The 15,560-nt window shown below is 53.6% G+C and overlaps 1 protein-coding gene across 3 annotated transcripts in view; it reads left to right on the top strand.

The window, feature by feature from the left end:
- The window catches only part of LOC113215508 (MOXD1 homolog 2), a 481,769-nt gene that overhangs the window by 234,476 nt on the left and 231,733 nt on the right, over positions 1-15,560 (top strand). The window lies entirely within an intron of this gene.

The following is a 15,560-nucleotide window of genomic DNA, read 5'->3' on the forward strand; positions in this document are numbered from 1 at the left end:
GTCCCTTCCCTACCGCCACCTCCACCCACTCTGTGGACTTCCCTCTTGCCCCTTTTCCCTTCCCCCAGGCCTCTCCGCCCGCCCCTCCCCCACGACTCGCCCATGCGTCGCAAATTGACTGAGTGTTGTGCCGCTCGGTATAGTTTGCTTATCTCCCTCTGCTTTGTTGTGTGCAATTTAATGGCTTGTTTTTGTGTAAATGTCCCATAAATCTCCCCCCTGCTGGCCGGGCGGCCCGTGTTGTGTGGCCGCAGACGTCTCAAGTTATGACGCGGGGTGAGTGAGGGGGTGGCGGGGGTGGTGCGATGGCGAAGGGGGTGATGGGGTGATCTGGCCGGCTAACGCTGCACCCCCCTGTTTCCAGGTAACGTACAGCTCAATAGGCTCTTCCTGCAGATTCAGCCAGCTCTGCGCGGAAAACTACGCTGGTGACGTGCGGATGGCGGTCGTGGAGCTGGGTGAAGCGAACTGTCGACGCTGGGGGTGGCTCTTGGAGCGCCCCTGATGGGCGATCTGTTAATTTAAGCGCAGCCACGCGCCCCTTGGAGAAGGCAGGTCGTACCCGTCAGGGAAGACCTGAGGGAGCTGTGCGTAGTAAAGGGGCTGACGTTGGGAGATGATATGGACCAAACGTACCAACAGGTGCTGTAAGCAATTGCAATATGGACTATCTGAAATAAGAATTGTAAGTTCACACAATTGAAAAATCGGTTCTGAAGACCCCTAATACCCTTTTCTCTCGCTTATTAATATTCTGTTGCCGGAACCAAAACTTGTATTTTGAATTTGTTTTGTCCTCGGAACGAACTGATATTCTCTCGCACAATTATCTTAGGCGCAACGATTTCTGGCTAGGTTCAGAAACAATGTTTTGCAGTTCTTCACTGGTAAAACAAAGGTGTGAATTAACACCTTTCCAGGTTCAAATCCCAAATGAAAAACATTCTTTCACCGTTCTTTAGACACATATCACATGTAGGCTCGTTCGAAGCGGAATTTTGTGCTGTATGCGAAAATATTAGTCGTACAAACCTTGGTTTGCTGCAGCAGAAAATATTTCGTAGAAACTTAAATGTTAACGCCTTTAGAACTTTAGTGCCTTTAAAAGGTGTGATTTCATTCCTTTGTTTTACCAGTGTTTAATACGGTTTCCGCGCAATACTCTACTTACAGCATACTTTTTGCTCTTCGATCACCAACACACTGAGTGATAAACTGTCTTTAGAATTGGTCCTATGCGGAATGGGTTCGTGGGATGATAATATATTTATTCCCCTCGCACCGCTGACTGTATCTGAAAATTTTTCTTTCTACGTCGTTGAGTTTCGTTATTTGTCCAACGTGAATGGAGAAGAAGTCGCGTCGTCACGTGTGCGCTCGCGACAATAATGCACGTCACTTCGACAAAGCGGTTCTCTACGATAAATCGTCGCATCATAAGGTCCCCTTGTGATTAACTCTATCGAAGCGTTTGCCTCCAAGACCTCGGCTCAGCTCGTCCTGGCCTCGGCTCGCTGCTGCCTTGCCTTTCCTAACGAGGCATTTGGACCGCCTTTCCCTAATAGAGCCCTCCTCTGTGACAAATCATCTCCAAGCCAAACAACAAACCAAGCCTCTCGCAAAGCTGCTGCATCTAGGCGACACGTGACAAATCATTTCTCATGAGATGCGCATGCGACAAAAAAAATATTGTAAATTAAACGAAAACGTAGAGAAAAGGGCGCGCGTGATTGCACTTTCATACACGTTTTCTTCTTCAAACTGGCGTGTTCTGTTCGCCCTAGCTGCTTGTCCGGCAGGTTTGTTAGTTTGTTGGTTTGCCGGTTCGCACGTCAGCGGCGAGACGGCTCGAGATCAATCATGGCTCATTAGTACTGAGGCTTTATCGGGCGTGCAATCGCACGCTGCTTTTGAAATATAAAAAAAAACGGCATTTGAAACTAACTAGTGCATTTATTTATTAATGCAGCAAACTTGTCTAAATTGCTCCACAATGGCATTCCAATGGCTTGGCTCTCATAACTCATGTCGCCGTTATCGTATACATCTGTACGGAGCAATGTCTTCCTTCCTCGACTGTGTAATTAGAGTGGGAGGGGCCCGGGCCTCATTTTTTGAGGTGTAGGTGCGAAAAGGCGCGTACATCGTTTGATATGCAATATCTTCCGCATCTCCACAAAAATCCCTCCTGAGCTGCGCTGGTGGCGGTACAACTTCTTGCCCCGCCGACTGCTTCTGCATCTCTCTCTCTCTCTCTCTCTCTCTCTCTCTCTCTCTCTCTCTCTCTTCCCTCGGGCCACTTAGTTCCATATCTAATTGCTCCTATTTCAAAAGATTTACAACCAGAATGGTAGTTTGTCCGGCACATACACGTAGAATCGAGCTCACATCTCCCGGAGTTTATTCGTTGTTTTCGTATTTCCTTGTTTTCCCAACATCACGAACTACTTCGCATTGCCTTTTTACTTACGAGATTATCCACCAAACCACCCATGTGCTCGGTGTATCTCTTGTGTCTCAAATATTTTCTGTTGTATTGGTGCATCTTTACTTTTATCAGACATGTCTCTGACCAAATTTCTCGCCTTGCCTTCGCCTTTCTCATGCTGCGTATCTCACATCAGCTGGCCACAGCGGCGCGCCGCTTCTTCTACCCTTCCTTCTTCATCTCCTCCTACTTCTTACGTGTTTGATTTATAGACAGCCGGGCCTTATGATGTGACCGGGCCTTCGGGTAGTACTCTGCTTTAAAAAAAGAAGCACGCCTCAGCCGAGCGCACCTGGTCCACATGTAGTTGCAAGTCGCTGCAGTGCCAAGGTGGCAGTTTTTTCCCCCTCTGTCTCCTCCAGGCATGTATTGAGACCGCACTGAGACATGTGACGGCTGCATTTTGTTTTCAGTTTGCATAATAATCGTTATACGAGGCTCTTTTACGGCGTTGTAAAAGTACTTTTTTCTGTTCTCCTGTGTGCTGCTGCACCGCCGTCTCGGTCGGAACGGCTTATCGATCAGTACATCAATGGAAGCAGAACGTCGCGTAGAAGTATTTTGAATGAATCGCGGTGATCAGGTTTTACTGTTTATGCGTTGTCGTTTTCGGAATTTAGGAATTGCCGCCGCAACATCAGCAACGTCATCAGACCCGAACAGATTATCGAACTGTAACACGACATCCCCTTGTAATTTTAATTGTTAATGCTAATACAGAAAATGGAGAAGATGTTGCGCGCTGATGAGTTGTGTCACGGTCCGCCTGACGGGGCGGCGGTGCCGCCCACCCCGCCCACACATGGCACTTGCTTTTAGGGAGTTGTAGTGCGTTGATTGCCCCAAGGAAATAAATCACAAGCTCATTTGCTGGATGCTTTCGCGGCCTTCACAACCTGGGACTGTTGTGCGCGGGCGCGGGTTGTTTTTAGGTTGGTTCACCAAACCACAGGACCAGTTAGCAGGTTACTTCGTGGGAAGGCTCTGTGGTTGTGTAGTGCCTCATAATAAAGAGGGAAGCCATTATTTCCCCTAGTCCCGTAGCGTGTAAGGTAGAGTGTAAGGAGCTTTTGGTTTGCTACGACGCCAGCTCTTCGACTGCCTGCTCTCTACTGCTCCATTTCGGCGCTTGCTCGTCACAGCCAGTGAATAGGGGACTGTTGGGATATGAATATCGGACTTGATTAGGGCCGGAAGCCACACTGCGTAGGGAGCGTGTCGGCGAAGTGTAAGATTGTTATGAATGACCTGGACCAATCTTTTCTGCCCCCTCCATGTCGCCTCGCTCGCTCCTTCTCTCTTTCTCCTTCTTCCTCCCTCTCTCTTTCTCCCTCTTCCTCCCTCTCTCTCTCTCTCTCGCTCTCTCTCGCTCTCTATCCCCCCCTGGTATGCGCGTGACACACGCGCAGGCATGCCTCACGACGATGATGCGTGAATTGAAATGAAATGCCTGGCAGATGAGACCCCATCTCGACCCCGCCTGGCCCGCCGGGCGACACTGCTCAGTGCGCCGCAGTCCTGGAAAAATCATCATTTTAGAACTGACGAATAAACTCGCGCGCTGATGAACATCCTGTCGCCTGGAGAGCGTGATATACCAGTGCATCTCGTGCATCATGGTGTGCGCAGCTGGCGAGCCAGGGGGTTGGGGTCAAAAGACGACATCCCTTGACCTCTGCTCTCTTGGTCTCTAAATATGGTCAGTATCGCAGGGAATCGCCGACGACCAAGTCCTTTTAAGACGTGCCAGACACACACACACACTCACACACACACTTGCACTCTTGACTCACACACGCACGCACTCACACAGATATCACCCGCAGCGGCGCGTGCAGCCGAGACGGCCTGTTGCCCCAATTGGCCCGAATTGGCTACCAGTCTACTGCCGTGCTCCGCCCCCCTTCCCCCTTTGCCTCTCGGTCCTTGCTCTTGGTCACCGCAGACTATTATGCATCGCGCCAGCTCTGTGGTCAGTCTCTGTGCTCCCGGTCCCGGTGGCGGCCGGGTGGGCGGCTGACTGTGTTTCACGGGAGAGAGACAGAGTGCAATAGCACCAAAAGTATTTGGGGGCGTGCCAGTTGTGAGCCTCCTTTTTACCTCTCGGAGGGATGGATGCAGGAGGTTGATTGTAAACAGGCCTGTTTAAGCCCAAAACAGGATTTGGCCCTGCTGGTGATTGGTCGTTAATCTTTGTTGTTTGCCTCGGAACACGTGTTGCAGCGGGAGTCAGCGGGCTGCTTTGCTCGATGCTTTTCCTCTTTCCCGCGCGCCGGTGTTTCCGTCTTGACGACTCCGGCGCTCAACGCGTTTGGTTCTCATGGCCCCGAAACATGCTCGGGTTTTGTACAACTTATATTTTGAGGCATGGATGCGGGATGCGGGACGGGGACGGTGGGCTGGATAGAGATGGTGTGGGATTGAGCGGTCGCCGGGATGACTCGGGCGTCTTGCACACGTTATGACCGACGGCGGACCGCCGCTGGAGTCCAGCGGGGCCGCCCATTGTGCTGGAGTGGACGAACACAGTCATTAGCTGGACCGCGTGGTGCGGCGGGGCGGGGCGGAGTGAGCCATCATCCCTGCCAGCAGTGCGGCCCGCGGCGGAGGGGGTCATGCCTCGACGTCGCCGCTGTGTCAATATAAGAATGATGAAGTCCCGGGTCTCATCACGTTCCGCGCGGCGTTTTAAATTTGGCGCGCTTCTTGTGCAATTTGGTGTCCCGGCAGGAGCGAGCGGCAGCACGACACCCGGGCAGCGCCACGGCCCGCCCGAGCTACGGCACCTCAGTGTACTCAGACGATTGTTTGAAATTAATTTCCCAGACACAAGGCAAGCAGCGGCGGCTGCGTCGCTCTCGTCCCACTGGATAGCGGCGTGCTCTCGTGTTTGTCTTCAGAGAGGTCAGGGCGCCTTTTGTCCTCCGGGGAAGGTAATTACCTCGCGACGGTCTAGATCATGACGCCCATGATGAGGTCGCCCGAGAGCTGCCGTGCTGCAGCTGCAACAGCAGCCCCGACGTCAATATAAGCTTCATCGAAGAAAAGGGAAAGGGCTGGCCAGCGCCCATTTTTTGTTTGTTGAGGAATTTATATTCTAGTAACTTAACTTTGTTGCTTCTTGAACTAGGTATTTTGTATTTTGGAATTTAACATTTTGTTTCCGTTTTGTTTTTTATTTCGATTTGGGAATAAATTTGTGTTTGGGATGGCACCTATCCGGACGGAGCAGTTTTCTTTTCTTTCCGTTCTGAACTCGCATCCTGCTCGGCCCTCCTTGAGGGACAAGCGCGACTCGCGACTCGCCGTCGCAGGGATAAATGACTCGTTGCGGCGGCGCGCCGTCCGGCACTCGTCGACAAACTAGCGAGTCATCTTTCCGAGGAGGTATTTTTTTAAACCCCCCCTAGCTGTCCTTTCAGGACGCGCGCAGGACCGACGGGCAGCGGCGCGGGGCCCCTAACGTCAATGGTTTCCTAATTAGCACCTTGAAGAGGCCCGTCGCGTCGCTGGCTGCCGGTGCTCCGGCGCGTTTTGTGTGTCGCGCCGGTGACAAACGGACGCGTCCGCGTCTGTCCGTCGCTTTGTGAGTCTCTTCATCAGTATAACAGCGGCTGCGAGGGCCGGGCTCCGCGGCGCGTCATCTTGGGATGCGGGGCCGGGCCGGGCCGGGCAGAGCAAGGCGCGCCGAGCAGATGAGATTATGGGATAGGGCGCCGGCGACGCGGGGTGGAAGCAGAATATTTTTCCTCCGCCAAGAAGAAGGAAAGCCGCTGGCTGCTGCTGAGGTTTTTCTCTCCTCCAACCCCTCCCGCCGCAGCCGACGTTTCGCGCGAGAAGAGTGAGAGAGAGGCAGGACCTTATTTGTTCAGAGGTCCTTATTTTTCCTACTGGAGTGAGAAAAAATATGAGGCGATGTTGTCTGTATTTCAAAAAAAATTTTTTAAAGGGGCCTTAAATGTAAAGGCCTGCGTTTATTTCCCATGTAACGGGCGCGTCTTACTCGCAAGTTTGCTGGCTGGAAATCTGCGTGGCAATCGAATGAGGTAATGGGCGAATGCACTCATGTCGGCAGTCTCCCAAGAGTGACTTGGTTATTTCGGGACATGCTTCTTACTTCCGTGAGATTTTGTTCACAATTTTGGAGAATGTTGTTATGCTGGTTGCTTCTAGTACTGCTTGTTTCGATTTACTACTCACTTATCGTAAATACCAATGGAATGCTCTGCAAGCTTTGACGTGGCCGTCGTCGACAAGCGGATGTGCCCTGCCGGGCGGACACCGCCGGACGAACGGGTGGGTGGTGGGTTGTCCGAATCCGACTGTTGCAGTCATTAATTTGAGCCTGCCGCTCTCGCGCTGACACCCGCGGCGTGACGCGCTGCCCGCCCGCCCTGTCCAGGTCTGCGCCGCCGTGAATGGAGCCATGATTGTGATGTTGACGTTGCAGGACGGTAAAATAAATAAATAAATAGCCGCCGTGTGTTGTGTTTGTGTGGGGGCCGGGCCCCGACCGGGCGGTGCAGGGGATGCTGGCCCGTTAATTGCCGGAAGCGCTTGCTGCACGGTAAGACTCTGCAGAGCATTCAATTAATCGTCTCTAACGGCGTAACGGCGGCTGTGGGGGAGAGCGCGCCACTACTGCCTCGCACTTTGGACGACGTTGTACTATACTCCCCCGACTGCCCCCCCCCCCTCTCTCTCTCTCCCTCTTCCCCCCTCTCCCTCCCTCCCTCCCTATTTCTCTCACACTCTCTCACTCCACCTCTCTCAATCGCCGTCTCTAGCTTCGCTCGAAAAACAACACGCGCGACGCCTGTTTGCCTTGCCGCCCCCTAAAGCCTTTCTCACCTTGCTTCGCCTGCTCCGCCTAATGTCGGTTGTGGGGCATAAAGCGATCAGGACGAGCGTCGAACGGGAGGCGCCGTGTACCGGCCCCGGTAGTCTAGTTTTGTTTACACGATGGAAGCGACTGCTTGGAAATTACCACTGCTCCTCGATTGAAAACTGAGCAGAATGTGGCACGTTTTAAAAGAGAAACTGTAATTTTTAATCAGTCGTCCTACCTTTGGACCTGGTCTGGCGAGCGTTTTAAGAGAAAATCGACAAAATACTCTCTGGTCTTCTCCCGAAGCCGCTGCGGTTAGGGCTGGGCGACAGCAGCGCCAGTGGGAGCGTCATGCAATACACTCTGCGATGGGTGCCGGCTGCGCCGCAGCCCGCCGCCGCGCCTCGGTGGAAGGGGCCGTTTGTTACTGTCGCCCAGTTTTAAAAAGACGCTCTCGCTGGCAGTTCCAGTGGAGGCAGCAGATGCTTCTGTGTGTTAAAGCTGGGCTTGCTGTGAGACGGAGGGAGAGAGGAAGTAAATGACTGGGACAGATGCAGAAATGAACTTTTTGGCTGGAGAGTAGTGCTTTACTGCTTGCGATTTAGTGGGATCCGAGACCACGTTCCTTTTTGGTGAAGTTAAACGGTACGTAAGACGCAAGCACGAGTGTTTGTGGTTGCCTACTCGGGTGAGCCTGGCACAGGTCTGATCATTTAGTAGAAAAATTAAACTGCAAGGCATACGGCATACTGGAGAGAAACACCGTTCAAAAAATAGATTTCTTGGAGAACAGAGAACGAGTGCGCATATGACAGTGGGTTAGGGAGGGGAACGAGGAGAGAAAGAAAGAGGATACAGAAAAAGAGTGAACGCCGGTTGTCGACGAGCTGGGCCCAGAGGGAGATGACCACACCTCACAGCAGCCGGCCCGCGCCGCGGTCGGGCCTGCGGTTTGGAGTCCGCGCCACCCAAGTGCTGGTCTCGTTGGTGGACGCTTGCTGCTGCTCGTTTCCCCCTTTCTCTCCCCTTTGCTGTTATTTTTATTACATTATTATTGCAGCGCGTTTATTTTTTCATTTTCATCTTTTTTGAGGGTTGCTGTCGCTTCTCTTTTGGCCCCACACACACGTACGCTGCGTGGTGGCGTTCTTTTGAAGCGCGCGCTGCGCGCGCTAGGACGCGGGCGGACGGGCGGGGGCCGCATTTCATCTGGCTGATGACTTTTCTGTGATGACTGCGGGATGTGCAACCCTTTTCTCTCGCTCACTATCTTCCTCCCGTTCTTCGCGCGACCTCTCCCTCTCCTCCCCCTGCCTGCTTCTCGGCGCTTGTATTAAGCTAGTAATTTTACCTTACGCTGGTATAAAATTCCCTCGCTTTTAGCCTTTTCTTGCCCCCGGGAGTGAAGGGACCCTCCCCTCATCCGTCCTTAAGCCAAAGGCACACACACGCTCGCTCCCCTTCCGCGCGCTCACGCACATACAAGCACCCGCGTGCACACACACAAACACGCGGACGCGCATCGTGTGACGAACCAACTTGGCCCTAGTGCCGTCATTCAAATTAGTGCCCCTTGGTCCCCGCCGGCCTCGCTGTGCCGTGCCGCCCCCGGGTCCCCCAGGCCTATCCCTCCCCTTCTCCTCCGAGGTGTGCGTAAGCCACCCCTGGAAGAGCCCGAGCACGCAGTGTTTGTGTAACAGGCAAGTTTGCGGCCCTCCTCCGTCCCCCTCCTGCCGGCTATGCACTACCTGCGCACTTCGCCCCCCTAAGCCCAAGTTTGCTGGCTGCCCCGTGTTATCGCCCGGCTGCCACAGAGTGTATTACACCTCGGAGATGTCACTTGCGCCGTGTCGCCGGGCCGCGCCAGAATTCAAAACTCGCGACACGTTTGTGACGACTGTTGAAGTGCGTGGTCGTGCACTCGCACGTCACATGTACTAACGGGCGCTCGCCTCCCGGCCGTGCGCCGCGTTAAAGCGGTTAAGTCCCACAGAGCTAACTGCGGGGAGGGCTTCCCACAAGTATTCCTCACTCGACCTGGGCTGCGTCCCCCGGGGGGTTGGTTTGGTGGGTCTAAGGGCGGGTCTGACCCTTTGCTCTGCTCTGGTCCCCATCGATGCGGGTGTGTGTGTGGGAAGGGGGGGGGAGCGTGCGCGTTGGCTGCGGAGGCGTAGGGCGTAGAGCATGCGTCAACTGTTTCGGCGGAGTCTCAGAAATGTTTAGTTACAAAAAGATTTGCGTTGTGGAAATCTCAGAGTCTGACTTTTGTTGTGGATACCAGCTGAAAAATGTCGTTTTGCTCACTACACTTTAGTTTTGGCAAACTGTGCTACCCAGTTTAGAAATTCTGCACTCGGTCCCCGTTGTGGTTGAGGTCAGAGGGAAACGTGCTCTTTTTTATCATCGTCGTCCCCACAACCTTCTGCGCCCTGTACTTTTCATCTGTTCCCGTTTTTCTGCCAGCAGAGCGTGCGGCCCCCGGCTCTACGTGCCCCCTTTGCTGCGTGTCACCACTGCCCGCCACCCCCGCCCCTCACCATCTCCTAACCCGCAACAAGCCAGTCTTAGTTTTGCGATAACGTCATAAAAAAGGCCCTCCCCCGCTGGACCAGGGCCGTCCACGACAAAGTGGCCCCTTCTCCTCTGCGCCACACCTTTATCGCCCGTCACTGTGAAAAATAGTTTTGTAAATTTATTTTTCATAAGCTTGTTTTGCAACTGAAATGAGATCGTTTACAAACAGAATCGCAAATTTTAAAACGCCGTGCCGTCGTAAATGTACGATTTACTTTTGGCATTTAAGTCAAGTCGATTTAAACTTGGTTTGTTTTTCTTTTTCATAATTCTGCAATGTAAATTGGCAACTTTTCAATTGTAATTTGTAAGATTACGGCATCACTGACAGTGGATTTGCGATAATAGTAATACAAAATCTTGCAATAACTCCCACTTTGCGATTCCCATTATTTATCGCATCCAGGATGCGATAACTCGTTATTGCAAAATCGTGCAATAACTTTATGTAAAAAATAACAATGAATCGCATTATTAGAGCATACCTCTGCGCATCTCTCATCTCTCAACTTTCCTCGATTTTTCTGATTTTTGCCGAATTTTACGCATTTTTACAGATTTATACGGAATTTTACTGACGTTTACCTATTTTTACGGATTCTTAAGGGTTTTGACCGATTTTGACCAGTTCTGACCGATTTTAACGGATTCTTACGGGGTTTTGCCGATTTTCACGGAATTTTACTGATTTCTACGGATTTTACCGATTTTGACCGATTTTGACCGATTTTGACGGATTTTGACCGATTTTGACGGATTTTGACGGATTACACCGATTTTGACGGGTTTTGGCCGATTTTAACGGGCTTTGACCGATTTTGTACGGATTTTGACGATTTTGACCGATTTGTACTGATTTCGACCGATTTTAACGGATTTTAACCGATTATTACGGGTTTTGACTGATTTTTACGGATATTGAGCGATTTTTAGCGATTCTTACCGTGTCTTAATAAAATCGGAGAAAATCGCAGGTAATCAGAGAAAATTGGAGGAAGTTTGGTAAAATCGGGAGACGCACACTACTGAAATAAATTTGTTACTGCCTTAATTTTTGCGATAAAAAGTTATCGCAATTAATTTTGCGATGAAAAGTTATCGCATCCTGGATGCGATGAAAAGTTATTGCTAAATTTTTGTAGTCATCATCGCATTCTCGATGACAGTGTATGAGCTCGTCACTTAACGAAATTAACCGTCGGAAATTTTCCTGCAACCCTTGTGAAATGTTTTCACAGTGCGTGGGCAGTGCTGGCCGGCCTGGGATGGCCGATAACGCCCCCTCCCCTCAACCCTGCCCCCACTTTTCTCTCCGACGTGGACGCATGGCGGGCTGCGTCCCTTTTCGCCTCACCTCTGTCATTTTGATGCAGTGCGCGTCGTGCGAGCGCCCCGCGGGCGGACTGGCCTCCTGGATGGTTTCTCTCCTCCCGAAAGCTTTTGGCAGCAGCCGCTCATGCAGCCTGTATGGCAATGACAGACAGCAACACGCCATTTAGTGTGGGCCCTCTATTGGTCGCACGGACTTTACGGCCGGGCGTTTGACTTTTACTCCGCGCCCTCTTAACGCCGGCCTCGTCAGCGCGTCACGTGTCTTGTCCATTGAAGGGCGGCCTCTAAATAATTGACTCTTAAGAGCGCCTGCCCGCTCGCCTCACCCCCCGACTCTCTGTCCGTCGCGGTGGGGCGGAGGGTTGATTACGGATTCCGTCGCAAAGTGGATGGCTCGGTCGGTGGATTGCAGCGTGACCCCGGCTGGAGGACGAGCCCTCTGGACTTCCCTCGCTCTTCCGTTGCCAGGAGAAGACTGGAGTCTCCTGACGCTACCCAACTCTGTTACCATACCCAATAAATGATTTCTTAGTTACTTTTACTAATAAAGCCATATGCTGAAAATGAGCAAACGTCTTGAAATAACAGAAGTTGAATCGGAAGTTCAACGTTGACGACGCGTTTTAATCATAAAATGTCTGGTTAATGTTCTTAGATTTCTAATCATGTATGTCTCTTTTTCGGTTGCAGGTAAATATGGGAATCCCGTCTGAATTGCGTACATTCGAGAATTATGGAGACCGGAACAAGGTAATTATCAGACCATATAGATAGCTCAGCTATGTTGTGCGGCCAATGTCAATGATGTTCATTTAAATATCCTAAACGTCGCAATGGTGTTGTTTAAACCGAATTTCAGACCTAAGACTCTATCGAAATTCATCCCCTACAAGGAGTTTGTTCGTGAATCTACTCCATTTTTGTCTAAATAAAAACTTTTGTGTGGAAGTTTTCAAAACCGTAGAGTGCGTCCCGCTCCAGCACCCGGCGGCGTAACCGTCAACTTTATACTGGGCCGACTGGGCCTCGTTCACTCCCTTGTAGCTCTCGTGACCGAGGCTCGTAACACGGGCCGTAATGTGTGGTTACGGTGGGAGGGAGTTAACACTGGGGGCGCGCAGCCCGGCCGACCGACCGACCGGCGGACAGGGGGATGGTGGCTGGCCGGGGGGCCGCGCCGGACCGCACAAGTGGAGCACTTGCATTCTCTCCGCCACCTCCTTCTGTTTAGGCGTTCCAGCGAAGCCCCCGCGACTTGAACCGTCGGCGGTTTTAACTTTTCATATCGCTTTGGTAATAATTGGTACACTAAGAGTAGCTCATTCGAGTTAAAAATAGTAGTGTTCTATCAAAAATAAGTGACTGTTTAAAAACTAATCAAATTGGCCCGAATTGGCCTAAATTAAAGAAATTATGAGCTGAGGCGGATCTTCTTGAATAAATTTTGTATCTGTAGCAGTGCGGGTGCATGTACTTTGAACCTCATTTGGTGCGCCGGCCGGTTTCTCCTGGCCACCGGTAGCGCTGGGCGGCGCTGGGCGGCCGCGCGCGCGCGAGCAGCGGCGCCCCGGTGGTGCGCGGTGCGCGCGGCCGAACGCGATGCTGCCCGGCCCCCTTGTCGCGCGCCGAGATCATAATAATAGATGGACAAAGTGGCGGTAATCTCGCTGGGCGTGGCGCTGGACCGGACCGGACCGTCAGGAGCAGGCCCTCTGCTAATGTCCCGATAATGACTGTTATGATAGCGGACGGCCCGGCCGCCGCCGTCCGCCTTGTCTGATCGGGAGCATATGGCCGGCTGGACGCCCGCTGCAGCAGCCGCACCAGCCGCCGCGCTTGACGTCAATTCTGTCCAAGATGAGCTGCCGCTTTGTTCGAAACGGTTCGTTGTGCTGGTAGGGCAGTGGTATCGCGCCCGGGATCTGGTACTTCTGCGTCTGCGTTAACTGCGACCGCGAGCGGGCGAGCACGGCAGCCGCCCCGACCGCTCGGCCGTCGCCGCCACCCCAGCGCGCGGCTTCGGACCGACCTGCGTCGGCGACACGCCGAGCCGAGCTTAGCCAGACCCACAAGGCGTTTGCGCCATCTCTCTCGCGCTCCCATCCTCCCCCTCCCCTACATTCTCACTCTCTCCTTTCTCTGCGGGCCTCTTTCCCTCTCACTTCCTAAACACACGTGCTCTTTCCTCGCCTCCGCTCAATTTATATCTCTTTGCCCTCCAGGCGTCCCTGTGGTGTGCCAGAAAGTCTGTGTGTGTATGTGTGCGTGTGTGTATGTGAAAGGGGAAGAAGAACAGGGAAAGGGGTGGAAGGAGCGGTGGTGTTGAGCGCCAAGGTAGTGTACCATATAATATAATTTGCAAAGGGGAGACACAATTCGCTGGCTCCGCCGCGCGGTTGGTCGGGGCGGCGGTGGCACGCTTGCTTTTCTGTAACTCAACCTCTTTCGCGTGAAGCCAGCCATCTCATCAGGCCGCCAGCGCGCGACTCGCTCTCTTCCATTTCCCCCGCGCGCTCTGGCCCCCCACCTCCCTCCCCCTCCTTCCCCACCACCCTCTCTCTCTCACTCTCGTACTCCCTACCAGACTCTGCTCAAATGTAAGCGCGTTCCTCCGACCGCAAATCGCGCCTCCAGCCCCCATTCCTCAAGCGCAGCCCGCGCCCCGGAGGGCTCCCCCTCCTTCTGCCGCGCTCCGCCACGGCGCTGCCTAGCCCCTCCAGGCCAGTGCACTCCGCCCCCTCCCCCTTGCCCCTCCTCCTTCTGCAGTGGGTATAGGCCATCCCCCTCGTCAGTCGCGTCAGCCCATGCCCCCGCGCTTGCGACCTGCTGGCAGCGCACGCCAAACGTATATTTCATTTTTCGCAATTTCCTTAATGTGTGACCTCACCGCCCCCCGGGGCGCCGGCCCCAGCGCCATGCGCTCGCTGTTTTGACGGTTATCGATACGATTTTCCATTCCTTCCGCGCCATATTGCATGTTTACTCCATTAATCCCCCGCGGGACGGGACGCGACAGGGCGCGGCCGGGCGCCCCGCGGAGGTACTCGTCCCGGGCCAAACGGAGCGGCTCCGAAAGCACCGACCAAAGCAAACGCCATACATAGCATCGTCAGAGTTTTAGATGTTTCCAATAACTAGCGTACCCGAAACCTTCTTCTTGCACTTCTTCACCTTCCCTTGCTCCTCACTCCTCCGTGTGGCCTCTATTCGCGACCTTTTCGCGTTTCGTATGTTTGGCATTTTTCCAGGGGCGATTGAATTTTGGCACACAGTGCTCAAGGGTTAAAATTTGGCCATTACTGAAACGATCCCAAAAGTTTGATTTTTCAAATTTCCAGTATTTAGACAAGCAAAGCGGCCGCGGCTCGCTGCAGTGTGGTTGGCGGCGGGGCCGCCTGGCGCGTAGGCCGCCCCGTCGAGCAGCCGTGCGCGGCGGGCCTGCCTACCTCGCCGGCGGCCCTGCTGCGCGCTGCGCAGCGCGTGTGCAGCAACGGCGGCGGGGCAGCAGACCCTCTGACCGCATCTGCTGACATGATGTATTGCGGCCCAGTCTATTGAGAGGGGCGGCGCAGTGTTGGGGGGCTGAGTCTGCAGTCGCCGTCCCGTCCTATCGCCGATTCATGGAAATCAAAATTTGTCATGGTGATGGATGACGACTCTGCCGTACACCGCCGCCGTGGGCCCCTCTCCCCCGCCGCCACTCCCACCGGCCCTCTGTCGCCCCGCCGCGTCTTCTAGCAAGCAGTATGGCTTTTCCTGCTCCACATATCTCGGTGCGCGTGTCCGAATATAAACTCGCCAGTCGTGATCGGGTTTCGAGTTTTCCTCATACACCGACAAAGCCCCCATAAACTTGGCCGCATCGAGTCAATGGCCTTGCGTTGCCTCGTCGCGCGATTGTTTCTCTTTTGGGCGGGTGCGACGTGCGGTGCGCAATGCATGGGGCGCCTGCTTGCGTGGGCAGGGCGGCGGGGTGGCGGCGGCGCATAGCTGCAGCATAGCGGCAGCATAGCGCAGCAGATTATCAACCTGTCATCGAACAATAAGGCAACACGACGGTAGCCTTCGATGCCCCTGGAGATGGCTCCGCCGACCGGGTGCCGGGGGAAGGGGGCACACATGAGCACTAACACACCTACACACACACCAGGCCGGGTCGCGCTCCGGGTCGGTCGGTCTGCCGGCGACCAGAGGGAGAGGGAGACTGGGAGAGTATCTGCGATCGCAGAGCGGTACAATGCTGCTCGCGAAGGCGGCGCCCAGCTCTGTGAGTTATATCACGCCCAGCGAGTGAGAGAGAGAGAGAGAGAGAGAGAGAGAGAGAGAGAGAGAGAGAGA

Source organism: Frankliniella occidentalis, unplaced genomic scaffold (assembly GCF_000697945.3).
Source record: "Frankliniella occidentalis isolate FOCC.00 unplaced genomic scaffold, Focc_3.1 Scaffold17, whole genome shotgun sequence".
Lineage (NCBI taxonomy): Eukaryota > Metazoa > Arthropoda > Insecta > Thysanoptera > Thripidae > Frankliniella > Frankliniella occidentalis.